Source organism: Drosophila miranda, chromosome XR, assembly GCF_003369915.1.
Source record: "Drosophila miranda strain MSH22 chromosome XR, D.miranda_PacBio2.1, whole genome shotgun sequence".
Classification (NCBI taxonomy): domain Eukaryota; kingdom Metazoa; phylum Arthropoda; class Insecta; order Diptera; family Drosophilidae; genus Drosophila; species Drosophila miranda.
In genome coordinates, this window is record NC_046674.1 from 38,640,039 (window position 1) to 38,653,334 (window position 13,296).

The 13,296-nt window shown below is 38.4% G+C and overlaps 1 protein-coding gene across 3 annotated transcripts in view; it reads left to right on the plus strand.

The window, feature by feature from the left end:
- The window catches only part of LOC117186785 (BTB/POZ domain-containing protein 7-like), a 47,492-nt gene that overhangs the window by 17,262 nt on the left and 16,934 nt on the right, over window positions 1-13,296 (plus strand). Inside the window, exon 2 of one of the 3 annotated variants that reach the window (XM_033388043.1) lies at window positions 5,329-5,449. The exons of 1 other annotated variant lie outside the window; for it this stretch is intronic. The gene's annotated coding sequence lies outside the window, so the exon portion shown is untranslated. The remainder of the gene's footprint in view (window positions 1-5,328; window positions 5,450-13,296) is intronic. One more of the 3 variants, XM_033388045.1, reaches the window with a different exon arrangement.

Sequence of the window (13,296 nt, forward strand, 5' to 3'; positions counted from 1 at the left end):
AATAATGAAAATAAGTGATGAAATTGGTAAAACTAGGTGTGTTCTGAGTGATTTCATAAAGAACGGGTCAAATTATGGCAAAAACATAAAAAATCGCACCAAAATTGCTACTTCCGAGACCTCTATGAGATCTCATCTGCCAACCGCATCTAAAAAACACGACTAAAACTCGATTTAAAAATCTAAAACTGTACTTTAAGCTAGTGCTAAAATAATAAAACATGTTTTTTCGAAGACTCCACACCATAAGGGACTGTAATTAATAAAAAAACCCCTCAACTTTGTTGCATACTTGATAAACTCGACTTAATGAAAAATCAACTGGTCCACGCCGTTTTAGGATCTTGCTCACCACAGAATAAAAGCGCTCACACTGCTGTGAAAACGATCCAATTATAATTCTTCTTTACTCCTCACTTCCTTTACTTCCTTGAGTCCTTATAAATATAAAAAAAAACCCTTATGACCCTTAAAATTTAAATTTTTGTTCCTTTGAAAATGCTATATAGCGACAGTCTCTACTCCACGCCATATGAATATGCAAAAGTACGGAAGTATTCTACGTTTTCGTCCGTTGGCTTAGGTTTTCTCGTAATAAGGACACCCTGATTGATTTTTGAGAATTTATTCAATGTCTGGTCGCGACCACATCCAAAATAAAAAATATTTCAATGTGAATGTCGTATTCAAGTGTCGCATTTTTTGGGAGCGGAAATTTGAGTTATGTCAATTAAATTTTTTTCCTCAATCTACTTTGATGAATATTGCTATTATTTTTTTTTTAATTTATGCTAAATTGAATAGAGATTTGAGGAAAATTCAAATTCACCGTTTTCTTTGGCTTGTGCCGGAAATATTGGTGCCTAAAGTGTACGTTTTATGTCGTATTCAAGTGTCGGGGAGTGTATAATTATTATAGCCAGAATCAAGAAAACAATTTCATTCTTTCTCGCTCTGTCTTTCTCTAACACAGGTTTCATGGTCGGTTTTGCCAATTGCAAAATATGAGTTCAAGGATCTCAGAACCTATAAGAGCCAGAGCAATTTGGTATCCACACTCCTGTGATATCGGACCTTGACCGTTTTGTGTCTAAATTTCGCCACACCCCCTTCCGCCCCCGCAAAGGACGAAAATCTGGGGCATCCACAAATCTCAGAGACTATTAAGGCTAGAGCAACCAAATTTGGTATCCACACTCCTGTTAGATCTCACTATAAAAAAAATATCTCAAAATTTCGCCCCACCCCCTTCCGCCCCCACAAAAGACGAAAATCTGTGGCATCCACAATATTGAAGGTACGAGAAAACTAAAAACGCACAATCATAGAGAATGGCCGTTTCTATGAGATTGCTGAATCTGGATCAGATCGGATCATTTTTATAGCCGGTGGCTTTAAACTCGACAAACCCCACGGGTTGTGCAAATCGAGCTTGCAACAAAAGAGAACTTTCGTTACGCACGAATGGTTTTTTTTTTTTTTTTGTATAGACACTGAGAACGGACAGACCGGCACACTTTTGCGCTGCTTGACTTCAAATTAGAAGTGTTTTTACCATGCAACGTCCAAGCGTCCGCTGCCAGCATAAGTTCTTAAGTGATAAGAGCTGTGATATGTAACAGCCTAAAAAAATAATAGGGGAAGTGGTTCGGGTGTCGCCATCGCTTGGTTTTCAATTCATAACTTGTGACGAAATTGATATTATACTAACATATTCATATCTATGTTAAGCTGCAGATCTTAGCTAAAAACTGGCGAAAAACTAAGTTGATTCGACACACTGATTAATAATTTATTTAGTACTAATTTAGTAAAGTGCCAACAACAAATTTTGGTTTGGGTGTGGCTACCCTTGAGAAATGTTCTAAAAATTGGAAGAAAAAAAAACGAGATGAAACCACTGCAGGTACCTTAGTAAAATGGCTATATGTGCAAAATTTATTTTCAATTTTTCTTAAAAAGTAATAGATGCTTGTTGGGTTTGACTATGCAGTTCTTATCTCTTATTGTTGTGCTCAGTTATGACAAATTTTCGTCTTCTTTGAACTCCATTTGTGGTACCATTAGCTTAGATAAGAGATCAAGCTCGCGCTCTACGTAGAAAATAGATATATGTGCAATCATGTCTATTCATGTTTTGAGAGTCGCAGTGTTAGCATCTTTTCAGTAAAAGTGACAAGCTCATTGATTCTGTACGTAAGCACTCATTATTGCTTCAAAGCAATACAAATTTAAAAAAAAAATTGCATTTTAGTTAAAAATGCCACATGGTAAATCATTTTCTGAGGAAGAACAGGGAAGGATCAAGAGAATGAAATTAGCCGGCATAAAAACTGGTCGAATAGCTTCGCTAATGTATCGACATCAAAATACTATTTCAAACATTTTCATAGATCCAGACGGTTACCGCATAAATCGTCGACTTGGCCCAGTATCAACCATAATAGAATTGACAAAACGGCACTTGGGGCAGTTTGCAACTGAAGACCTAATGAGCTGCAACAAAATCAAGGCAGAACTCGGGTTAACAATCCCCAGGCAACGTGTGAGCCAAATTTTGAACGAAAATTTTAACCTGGCATATCAAAAGAAAGTGGGCAAACTCCTCTAAACTAAACGTCATAATGATGCGCGCATGTCATTTTTGAAAAACACAAGTTCTGGGACCCCAAATTAGAAAATTTCATTTTAAGTGATGAAAAAAAAATGAGTTTACACGGTTCAGATGTCCATCATAAATATTGGAGAGACCCGCGTCATCCACGAGCAACTTGCTACAAGCCAAACCATGGTGATGGATCGCTAATGATATGGGCTGCCTTTAGTGCTAAAGGGAGGTCTCCAATATGTTTAATATCCGGCCGGATCAATGCTCAAGCATAGATAGAATTGATAGATAGTGAACCTTTTTCATTTGCTGAGCATTTCCATGGTGATCAATAGACATTTCAGCAGGATAATGCGCCAATTCATGTTTCCCGGGCCTCAATGGACTACTTTGAGACCCACAATAAACCGTTGATTAAGTGGGCTTCAATGAGTCCGGACTTAAATCCAATTGAGGATCTGTGGGGAATCCTTGCAGCAAAAGTCTATGCCTGTACAAGGCAGAACGATACATTGAAGCAATTAAAACAAGCGATAGTTGCAGAATGGAACAGGATAGAAATAACAACACTAAAAAACTTTGCGAATTCAATGCCCAGTAGGCTGCAAAAGCTTCAGGAGCATAAGTTTAACTCCATTAATTATTAAAAGAGTACATATTCCCATAAACTTGTTCCTTGGAAATTTTTTTCATACAAAATATTTTTTGCTGTTATACCCATTTTCTATATGAAAAATGTACAATTATTTTTTTTTTTATTAAAAAAATTGATATTGAATTTCTTTATGCCTTTTTGTTTTGTACTTATTAACAGCTACCCAAATAAAAATATAAAATAAATCAAGAAAACACGTGTTGAAAAAAAACGTCATTCAAAGCAATGCACATATAGCCATTTTACTAAGGTATATTCTAAATTAAAATTTGTTTATTTATAAATTCTGTTCATTCATTATTATTTGTCTCCGTCCTCGTCAGACACCCTTGAAGCAACTACAGTGGGGTTAAGAACTAATAGTACATGTACAGTGCTATATTGTTTTGATATATTTGTCAAAAAAAAGGGGTAGCCACACCCGAGCCAAATTGAGTGGCCACACCCATATTTGGAAGTGATTTTCAAACTTCACGAACTTCACCCTTAAGTTTGCCGTTAGCAAGTTTACGGACACTCCATTTGAATGGGAAACACGACCATACATAGATAAAAGAGCCATATACTCGCGTAAACGCATCTGGATGTATTTGACATCGAGATACTAGGTCTGCAGGATTTTCCTTGGTGGGCACATGTCGAAGTTATGTCCTGTATCTCTGAAACTCGATTCGAAACAAATTTAGTTAACTGGAAGGGATGAGTTTTGCAGCCAATGTAGAACAATGTTGGGCAGGTGCACCCAAAAAATCGTGGAACGATGACGTTTTGCAACCTTTGCATATTTACAGCCATCGACTCCCATTTTTGCTGTAAGTTTGAGGGGATGTGATCGTCCCAACTAAGGTTTAGTAGCCAAATATCCTTCAAGATAATTTTTCAGACAATATTTGAAAATGTCAGCTTGTGGGTTCCAAATCAGACTAAAAATGAACAAATTTTCTTGTTGACTCTCAACCAAATAGCAAATTGACAAATAGCAGCCCTTTTCGTCACCACAAATCCTGCTAGTTCTACGATTTAAACTAGATGTTCACGCAATATTCGTATTCGGATTTTGTGTTTGCTCCAGTTAGAAGATCGTCAACATTAAAATCTAAAGCAAGAGACTTTGAGCCAATTGGATGAGAATTTGAATGAGCGGCGCACAGTGGGGAATTCCGCCGTTTCAGCTTGCTAAATTAATAACTTCTGAAAAAATAAAAATATCTTCATGAAACAAACTGCATTTGAAAGAAAATATTTTTAAAATTTAATCTGCTTAAGTAAACTATGCTACAGTGTCTAAAAGCTTCAAAGTAATGGGTTAAAGTTGAACTTTGTTGCCGGTGCATATTTTCCTTTGTAAAATGCTCTATTTTTATCGATAAAGTATTTTTAATGCTGGTTTTTACTATAAAATATTATTTTTTATTTAATTTTCAACTTAACCTAATTTAAATAAATTTAAAACAAGAAAACTATCTTTTTTTATTTTTAAAAATGGTTGGTTTTTTTTATTTCTGTAAAATAATCCTCTTCTTCCTGTTTAGTGGGGGGAAAATCTAATAAACTTATTATTTCTGAAGAATAACTGCTTGCCGATTTAATTTGTGATCTCACATATCTAATGGATGGAATATATGGATCTGAAGAGGCTGCCGTTTTTTTTTTATCGTTTTTCGTGCGAGGTTGTGACAGGTAAATCGGTATAGAAGCCAAACGGCTCTGAAGCGCAGAAAAGGCTTTTAGACTTAGGTAATAAATAGTTCAAGGAACATATAAAAAAAAATTCTCGGGAAAATTTAAGGATATATTTTTTAGAAGTCCAGTCAAAGTTGAAAAATAGCCCAAATTTTAGATGGTTTGCAAAACAACTTTTTCTAAACAACTGCCTATGTAACTGACCATATTTTTAAAAAGTTTTCCCAAGAATTAATGCAACTAATTGGAATAGGTTAAATAAGATTCTAGACTTAATTTTTGTTACTGACCATTGCAGAATGTGACATGCATCAAATGCCGTTGGTATTGTCAGCTTCTTATAGTGATTTCTACATACCTTTCGTCATATTATTGCTTCCAGAAAAGTGCATGGCTCCTATAGGCTACCGTGGTATACGAAGGGTCTTGTGAAGTGTAAGTAATCTACGTAAAAATTATTTTAGAGGATTTGGTGAGACCTGTGACCCTGTTGACTAGCCGAGGTACGTGCAGCATAAGCATAAGCGTGAGTTTGCGTTTTTAGAAAAAATTTATTCATAATCAGTATATTGCCAACGTTAATAGGTGACTAATCAATCCCAGGCTGTTTTTGCGTGTCATGAATTCCAAAAGGTCGACGAGTTCTCTTCCTTCAGTTTAGAACTCTAATACGGATAGTGGCATAGCAAACCTTTTTGCTTCTTTTTTAGCTCAAACTTTTGAGCCATTCGCAGCTTGTCATAATTTCGTTGTCCTGAAGTCTATTCCTTCGGTGGTCAATATTACCACACTTGATGTATCAGAGGTGGACATTTTGGAAGCAATTGATGAGTTAGACAATTCTAATAAACCCGACAATGATGGAATTTCTTCCTTCTTGCCTTCCTGCTTCGCAACTGTGATGTTGCGTTCTGTGAACCTCTTCACAAATTCGCTGTTAACGTGTCGGTTTATTGGCAAGTGGAATTCTGCCATGATTGCGCCAAGTTCTAAGAAAGCTGCCAAAATTTTCGTCTTTAATTATAGACCAATTGCCAAACTCAAAATTTCTTGAGTGAATCATAGCTAAAAAGATCACATTTCTCATGAAATCGTAAATTATCGCAAATCAGCATGGTTTTATGCAGAGTAGATCAACGACCACTAATCTTATCGCTTTCAGTAATTTTTGCACTTATGTCTTTGAAATGCACTTTCAAGTTGATGTTGTGTATTCTGACTTTGCCTTTGAGAGAGTCCGCCGCCTTAATAGCCAAACTGCATCGGTTAGGGACTCATTCCTGCCTGCTCAGTTGGTTTAGATCATATCTTGAGGGGCGAGAGTAGGTAGTAATTGTAAATGGGAAGTTATCGGACCCATTCTTGGCTACGTCCGGCCTTCTACAGGGAAGTGCACTTGGCCCACTACTGTTCTAAATATTTATCAATGACATATGTCTCAGCATTCAAGCTTTTGAGCATTTGCTTTATGCTGATGATCTTAAAATCTTCCGATCTGTCAAAACCTTAGACACAGTATCCTTCTTCAGCGCGACCTGAATAGAGTTGCTCGTTGGTGCAAACTTCACTCGCTGCCTCTCAACATTATTATTATTACTCTATTTCTTTTAGCAAGTGTGTCTTCAATGTGCTGCTCTCATATTGAATAGATGGCCATCAGCTCATAAAGCAGACGGAGATACTAGAACTCGATTCAAAATTTCTTTTTATCGAGCATTTGAATTTAATCTTGCCATGCGATGTTCGGCTAAGTCTGTACTCATTCCTTGTGCGATCGAGCCTTGAATATGCTTCAATGGTCTGGAATCCCAATGGGGTTTTTCAAGTTTCACGCATCGAGGGACTGCAAAGAAAGTTGTTAAATTTTCAGTCCAGCCTTTGCCCTTTTCCATTACGTTGCCGTCTTATGTCGTCTAGTGCATCTCTCCTCTCTCGAGGATCGAAGGACCATTGCCTCTCAGATCTTTATTTATGATCATCTAGGATTGGCTTCAGTACGCCTGCCAGGAGCCTAAAGACCGATGCACCCTTTGTAGTTGATCTCCACCGGACCAACTATACCTGAAATGAGCCCATTTGTAGGGCGGTTCGCCAGCACAATGCGCTGTCAGCTAGGATGCGTTTTGACTTTTGCCAGGGGAAGGGCGCCGTCAGACGGTTGCTTGCAGATCTCTTCCTTTTCCATATATCATTTTGTTATTTTCTATTATTTAAGACAGATATAAGTGAGTCTAGCCAGTTAAGGATTATTATGATTTTATTTGCGAATAATGAATTAATAAATAAGTTTCTGTTGTAGATCTAGGTATTCTGCATCCATTTTCTGGTTTTGGAGTTGCAAATTTGGCGCCAAGGGTGCCCTCACTGATAAAATTATGTTGCCAAATCGAATATAGGTTGACTGCACTTCGTTTGTTATTGTGCTGAAGGTGCTGATGCCTATCTCTGTATTACGAGCGGTGCATCCAGGAAACAGTGAGAATAGACCAGTTTCTTTCAGCGTTATGGTTAACGGAAACCAGTTGCATACTGCTTGAAGTTCCATTGTTTAGTGCGTTGTGCATTTTTAGGCAGCGTCGAAAGTCCTCGGGTGATATCCTTGACCTGATATCGATGGATGTACACAGTTACTGTGGGGGTTCTGAGATCGATCAAGCTCCAACTTGTTGAGTCCCAGTCAGGAAGAAGACTTCGAGCTGAACTATTGAGACCAGAGGTCAGAGGTAGCGTCACTTAGTAACCGACGTCTGTTGCAGTCGAAGTTCCTTCGGCCCGTATGATTCTGTATGGTGGCATTACATTTTGCGTTGTGACAGGCAGTTGTGATTAAATTTCAGATGGCAAATGATCCCGTATTTGGTCTAGTTGGTCTCTTAATTGTTCGGGAGACACAAGCGTGAGGTTTATTCTCCGATGAAGAATACTGATTAGTACATCAGATATGCCAGACTGCATTCGTTGGAGACATGTTGTGAGTAGGGTTAATTGTGTTAAGTACGCTTAGGTTAGATAATCGCTGTGTTATGATCCCCTCTCTCGGTTAATAGTTGTCACTTGCTGTTCCAACATTTTTAGGCGATTATCCGTGTATAATTTGGCTTTTCTGACTACGTTTATTATAGCTTGGACAATTGATGCTTGATTTCGGAGCAGATTTAATAAAAAGTCTTCATTGGTTTTCAATCTTTCAATTACTTTGTTTATTTCCTCAGCGTATTTTGAGTCGAGAACAACAAAAAGACTTGTTGGTACATTTCCTATTATATCCAGCGGTGTTCTGCGTTTTCGAGTTTTTCATTAAAACTTTTCCTCTTTGTAGCTCATTATATAAATTTTGTTTTGGCTATCCAATCCGAAAGCTGGAGTGCAACTTTAGGACGATGAACTTATGGACAGATGCGGTCGCTTTTCAGTTCCAGGGCTCATTTTGTAAACGAACAAGGGAAAAAGCCAAATGCAGTGCAGTCTATAAACAGATTTGGTGGAGGCACAGTGGTGTTCTGGAGTGCACGTCGTATTATGGATTTGAAGACTTCGTACCAATAGAAGGCACTCTCAATCAGACCGGCTATCTTCTAATATTGAATAATCATGCTTTTGTGTCTGATGACAGGCTATTTCCAATCAGCAACTGGGTTCTACAACACGACACTGCTCCATGGCACAAGGGATCGGCACCAGCTAAATTTGTAAGAGATCTCAATATGGCTGTTCTTCCCTGGTCTACGCAGAGCCATGATCTGATTATTATTGAAAACGTTTGGTCATTAATCAAAGGGCAAACAACCGAAGACACGACGATATCATCATGGAAATTACAATAATTTGGTCAAAATTGGATCTTGCCAATGCTCGGAACTTGGTGGAACCAATTTCAATCAGGTTGCAGGACGTTATTGATGCCAAAGGTGGAATCACTAAATATTAGTTATTATTGTTATTCTTCATCCAAAAAAATTAAACAAAAATCATTTAATCATAATAAACGAGGGGGAACGTAGTGAGTTCCTGCTGCGACCGTAACTCTACATTTATACCCGATACTTAGACAGTATGGCTCTCCTCCGGCAGATGCCGCTAATTTTAAACGACACGACAGTCGGGCGGTGCATAGGCACAGCAAATTGATTTGTTCCTTTTGGCTATTCAAATGATCCGATCTGATACAGATTCGGCAATCTGGTAGATATGGTCACTCTTTATGATTGTGCGCTTTAAGTTTTCTCGTATCTTCACTATTGTGGATGCCACAGATTTTCGTCCTTTGTGGGGGCGGAAGGGGATGGGGTGAAATATTGATATATACGTTTTATAGTGACATCTGACAGGAGTGTGGATACCAAATTTGGTTACCCTAGCCTTAATAGTCTCTGAAATTTGTGGATGCCCCAGACTTTCGTCCTTTGCGTGGGCGGAAGGGGGTGTGGCGAAATTTTGACACAAAACGGTCAAGGTCCGATATCACAGGAGTGTGGATACCGAATTTGGGTGCTCTAGCTTTTATAGTCTCTGATATCCTTGAACTCATATTTTGCAACAGGCAAAGCCGACCATGAAACCTGTGTGTTAGAGAGAGACACAGCGAGAGAGAATGAAATTGTTTTCTTGATTCTGTCTTTTATACGATTATACGATCTGGTTCTGATTTTGCATTCTAGAAGATCTAGTCATCCTCTACGATTCAGCGTTTTCAGTTTTCCTGTATCTTTGAAATTGTGGATGCCACAGAATTTTCGCCCTATATGGGCGGAAGTGGACGGGGCAAAGTTTTAAAATATACTTGTAACAGTGACATATAACAGAAGTCCGGATATAAAATGTCGTTGCTCTAGCTCTTGTAGTCTTTGAGCACTAGGCGCTGATAGGGACGGACAGACGGATAGACAGACAGGGTTAAATGGACTCGGCTATTGATGCTGATCAAGAACATACATATATACTTTATGGGGTCGGAAACGATTCCTTCTGGACGTTACACACATCTATTTTCACCACAAATCTAATATACCCCAATACTCATTTTGATTATCGGGTATAAAAAGGTTTGCCGAATGACTTTTGAGTTTTTGAATACGTGCCATCGGTGAAGTTAGATAACATGAGTGCCCACATTTCACTGTCCACCACTGTAGAACTTGAGAAGATTAGCATGATCAACGCACAATCGCCAATGCCTAAGTCCATCCAAGTTAAAATGTTTGGCTATTTACAAAAACAAGAAAAAGATAAACTCAACACTACTAAGACGTGGAGAAATCTCAAACACTTATTATCTACGTAGAGAAGGCAAATAACTTAGGCTTTATTCTAAGCAATACGCTCTCGTGGGATGATAACGGGAGCAAATCCGTTGGGAAACCCTATAGGATCTTAAGGCTACAAAGGGCGAAAATCTGTGGCATCCACAATTTCAAAGATACGAGAAAACCAAAAACGCAGAATCGTATTTGGTATCTACACACCTGTGATATCGATACTGCACAAGTGTATTTCAAAATTTCGCACCACCCATACCAAATATGGTATCCACACTCCTGTTAGATCTCACTGTTACAGGTGTATTTCAAAATTTCGCTCAACCCCCGTCCGCCTCCACAAAGGTAGAAAATCTGTGGCATCCACACTTTTGCAGATACGGGAAAATTAAAAACGCATTATCATAGAGAACCATTTCTACCAGATTGCCCAATCTTAATCAGATAAGATTATTATTATTATAGCGTATGCAGTGGCTACGCAACGCCCGACGACACGTTCAGATTGATTTCTGTCCCCTCTCGCACGCACTCTTTTTCGTTTAATGCTAGCGCCGTCTGCCGGAGGAGAGCCATACTGACAAAGTATCGGGAATAAATGTAGAGTTGCAGTCGCAGCAGCAACGTTTTATTTTAGAGTTTTAGAGTCAAAAAAAATGTTCAGGGAAACCTAATTCCGCCTAATAAGCACCACATTCCGCTTGCTGACGCCCTCATCTTCTAGGACGATTCTGATCCTTGCCTTCGTGCAAGATTAGTCAGGCATATTTTTTCAAGCTTTGTTATTGTATTGTGTAATGATATATTCAAAAAGTTTGATTTTTCCAACGATGGGTAATCTTAGCTAAATAATATTTCTACATAGTGGGAATTGAGACATTCGACTGGCAGGGAAATGGTCCCGGCTTTAATCTGATCGAGAATCTTTAGCATATCAAGAACGTTTTAATATGAAAGTAGAGACTATCTAAATTGTAAGAAATATTTAAAAAAGGTTGGCAAAACGATATAAACATCGAATCAATCTACAAATTAGGAAGTGCCAAGCATTCGCGTAGAAAACTTTTTAAACTGTAAACACCTACGAGGTTCCAAAAAAATATTTAACTAATTCATTACATACTCTTTAACATTCATAGAACGTAATAACAAAGACTCGAAACCTAGGATGAATTTTTCCGTACAATTATAAAAGTGAATACCAAAGTGAATACTTTTTGATTTAAGGATTTTTTGAAAACAAGGATGTTTGGACTTAAGCTGTTAATCTGTTTCGAAAGCGTTTTATATTGTTTAGTTAGTTTCATGAGCAGTCCGATTTGGTTATCGGAAAGTTGGCAAGACTTAAATTTTTCCGCATAACAGCACAAATGTACATGTAACAGCACAGACTGTGCTTGTAACACGCACGTAACAGAAAATTTGAGTAAGGAGTAAGTTACCGTAACATTTAATTCAAAATGTAGGTGCAAAAAATTAACTTTCTATTTTTATTTTCAATATGCATGCTGTTACTCACAGTTTGTCAGACATGCTAAATACACAGGGGTTGCATCTAAGATTTCTTGATCGTCTTGATGTCTTGAAAATATACTGCTGTATATTTTCAAAGCAATCAGGTCAGCTGTTTTTGTTTGTCAGAACCGATGAGAAAATGAAACACATCGATACCAAAAATTTGTGAAACCGGGGGCACACACTTTTCGTAGTGCAATGTGTCCTCCCAATGGCGGGGAGGAGTTATACTGACTAAGTATCAGGTATAAATGTAGAGTCGCGGTGAATGCAGAATCTCCCAAACTCGTTGAATAAAGCTGGGAAGAAGGATGTAAATCGCTGTTCAAGGTCAACTGCAAAGGCCCTTAGTTCCGTCTTTAAAAGAACGTTCCCATGTCCCGTCAAATTTTTTAACATTATATTGTGGGACAGTTTGTCTTTTGTAGCGTTTGGTTAGTTTCCAAAGTGTGTAATTAGAGGATTCATCCGCATTGTGTTGCTCTAACATTCTGTCCGTTGAAGCTCTTTTGAGTAGACCTACATAGCTCCTTGTTTACATTATAGGAAATTCGACGAAATATTCTATCATTGTTGAAAATTCCCTTGAATTCCCTTCCCGTCTGATCCGTTCCTAATATAAATTTGTTTCAAAGCTGTTACGTTTCCGGATTGGCTGTTTTTAAGTAATTTATACTCTTAAGAAAAGTATTTATTTGCTCCTTAATTAAGATCTCGTAAGTTTTTCAAAAGGCCGGAAGTATGGATGTTGGTCCGCAATCTAGAGAGATGCTTTTGGGATAGGTAATATTTTAGAGGCGTCTGCCAGGCTCGCTAGGTGCCCTTCAAACTTTGGCCGGTTCCGGCCCGTTGTGGTACCGCTTGGCACCTTCCTTTTCTAAATCGTGAGACATGATGGCAGAAATTATCATATCCGGAAGCTCTTATAAAGTTGGCAATCCCAAGTTGTGTTTCCATTTTCTTCTGAGAGCTAGTCAGGTGCAGAACAGGTGTTACACCCTGTCTTCCTTTTCTTCGTCTCTGCAGCTGCGGCAAAAATCATTGTAGGGGCGCCCATCCTGTTTGCATGTGTACCTATTAGCTAATGTCTTTTGAGGTTACGCATGACTGCGCCTCACATTTTTCTGCTAAGCTTGCAGAGCTCAGAGTTGCGCTTCATATTTATTTTCGGACATATAGCGATTTGATCGCAGCTTGGTTGTTGCTGTAGTTAAACATATGCGAGTTGCCGTGACGGTAACCGCTTCAAGGCAGTCCAAGGCTTCCCTGATTGCTATGACTCTTGCCTGGAAAACGCTGCAGTGATCCTGAGTGCCTGAAAAAGTTCATTATTTTCAGCTGGTCGGAGTAGATTCCCCCTCCGACCTCCGATCTTGTTGTCCATCCTCGATTCTTCTGTGAAGATTTTTATAGCCAGGTGGTCGAGCCATTCATCTCTGTGAGAGAAGATTGCGTTGAAAGGAGTAGCTGTGTGTTTTTTTGTGAACAATATTTCTAATATATTTTAATATATATATTTAATTTATTTTAATATGAAAGAGTGACCCATTGTGCTGTGCTGTGATGCCCATTGGTCGGAG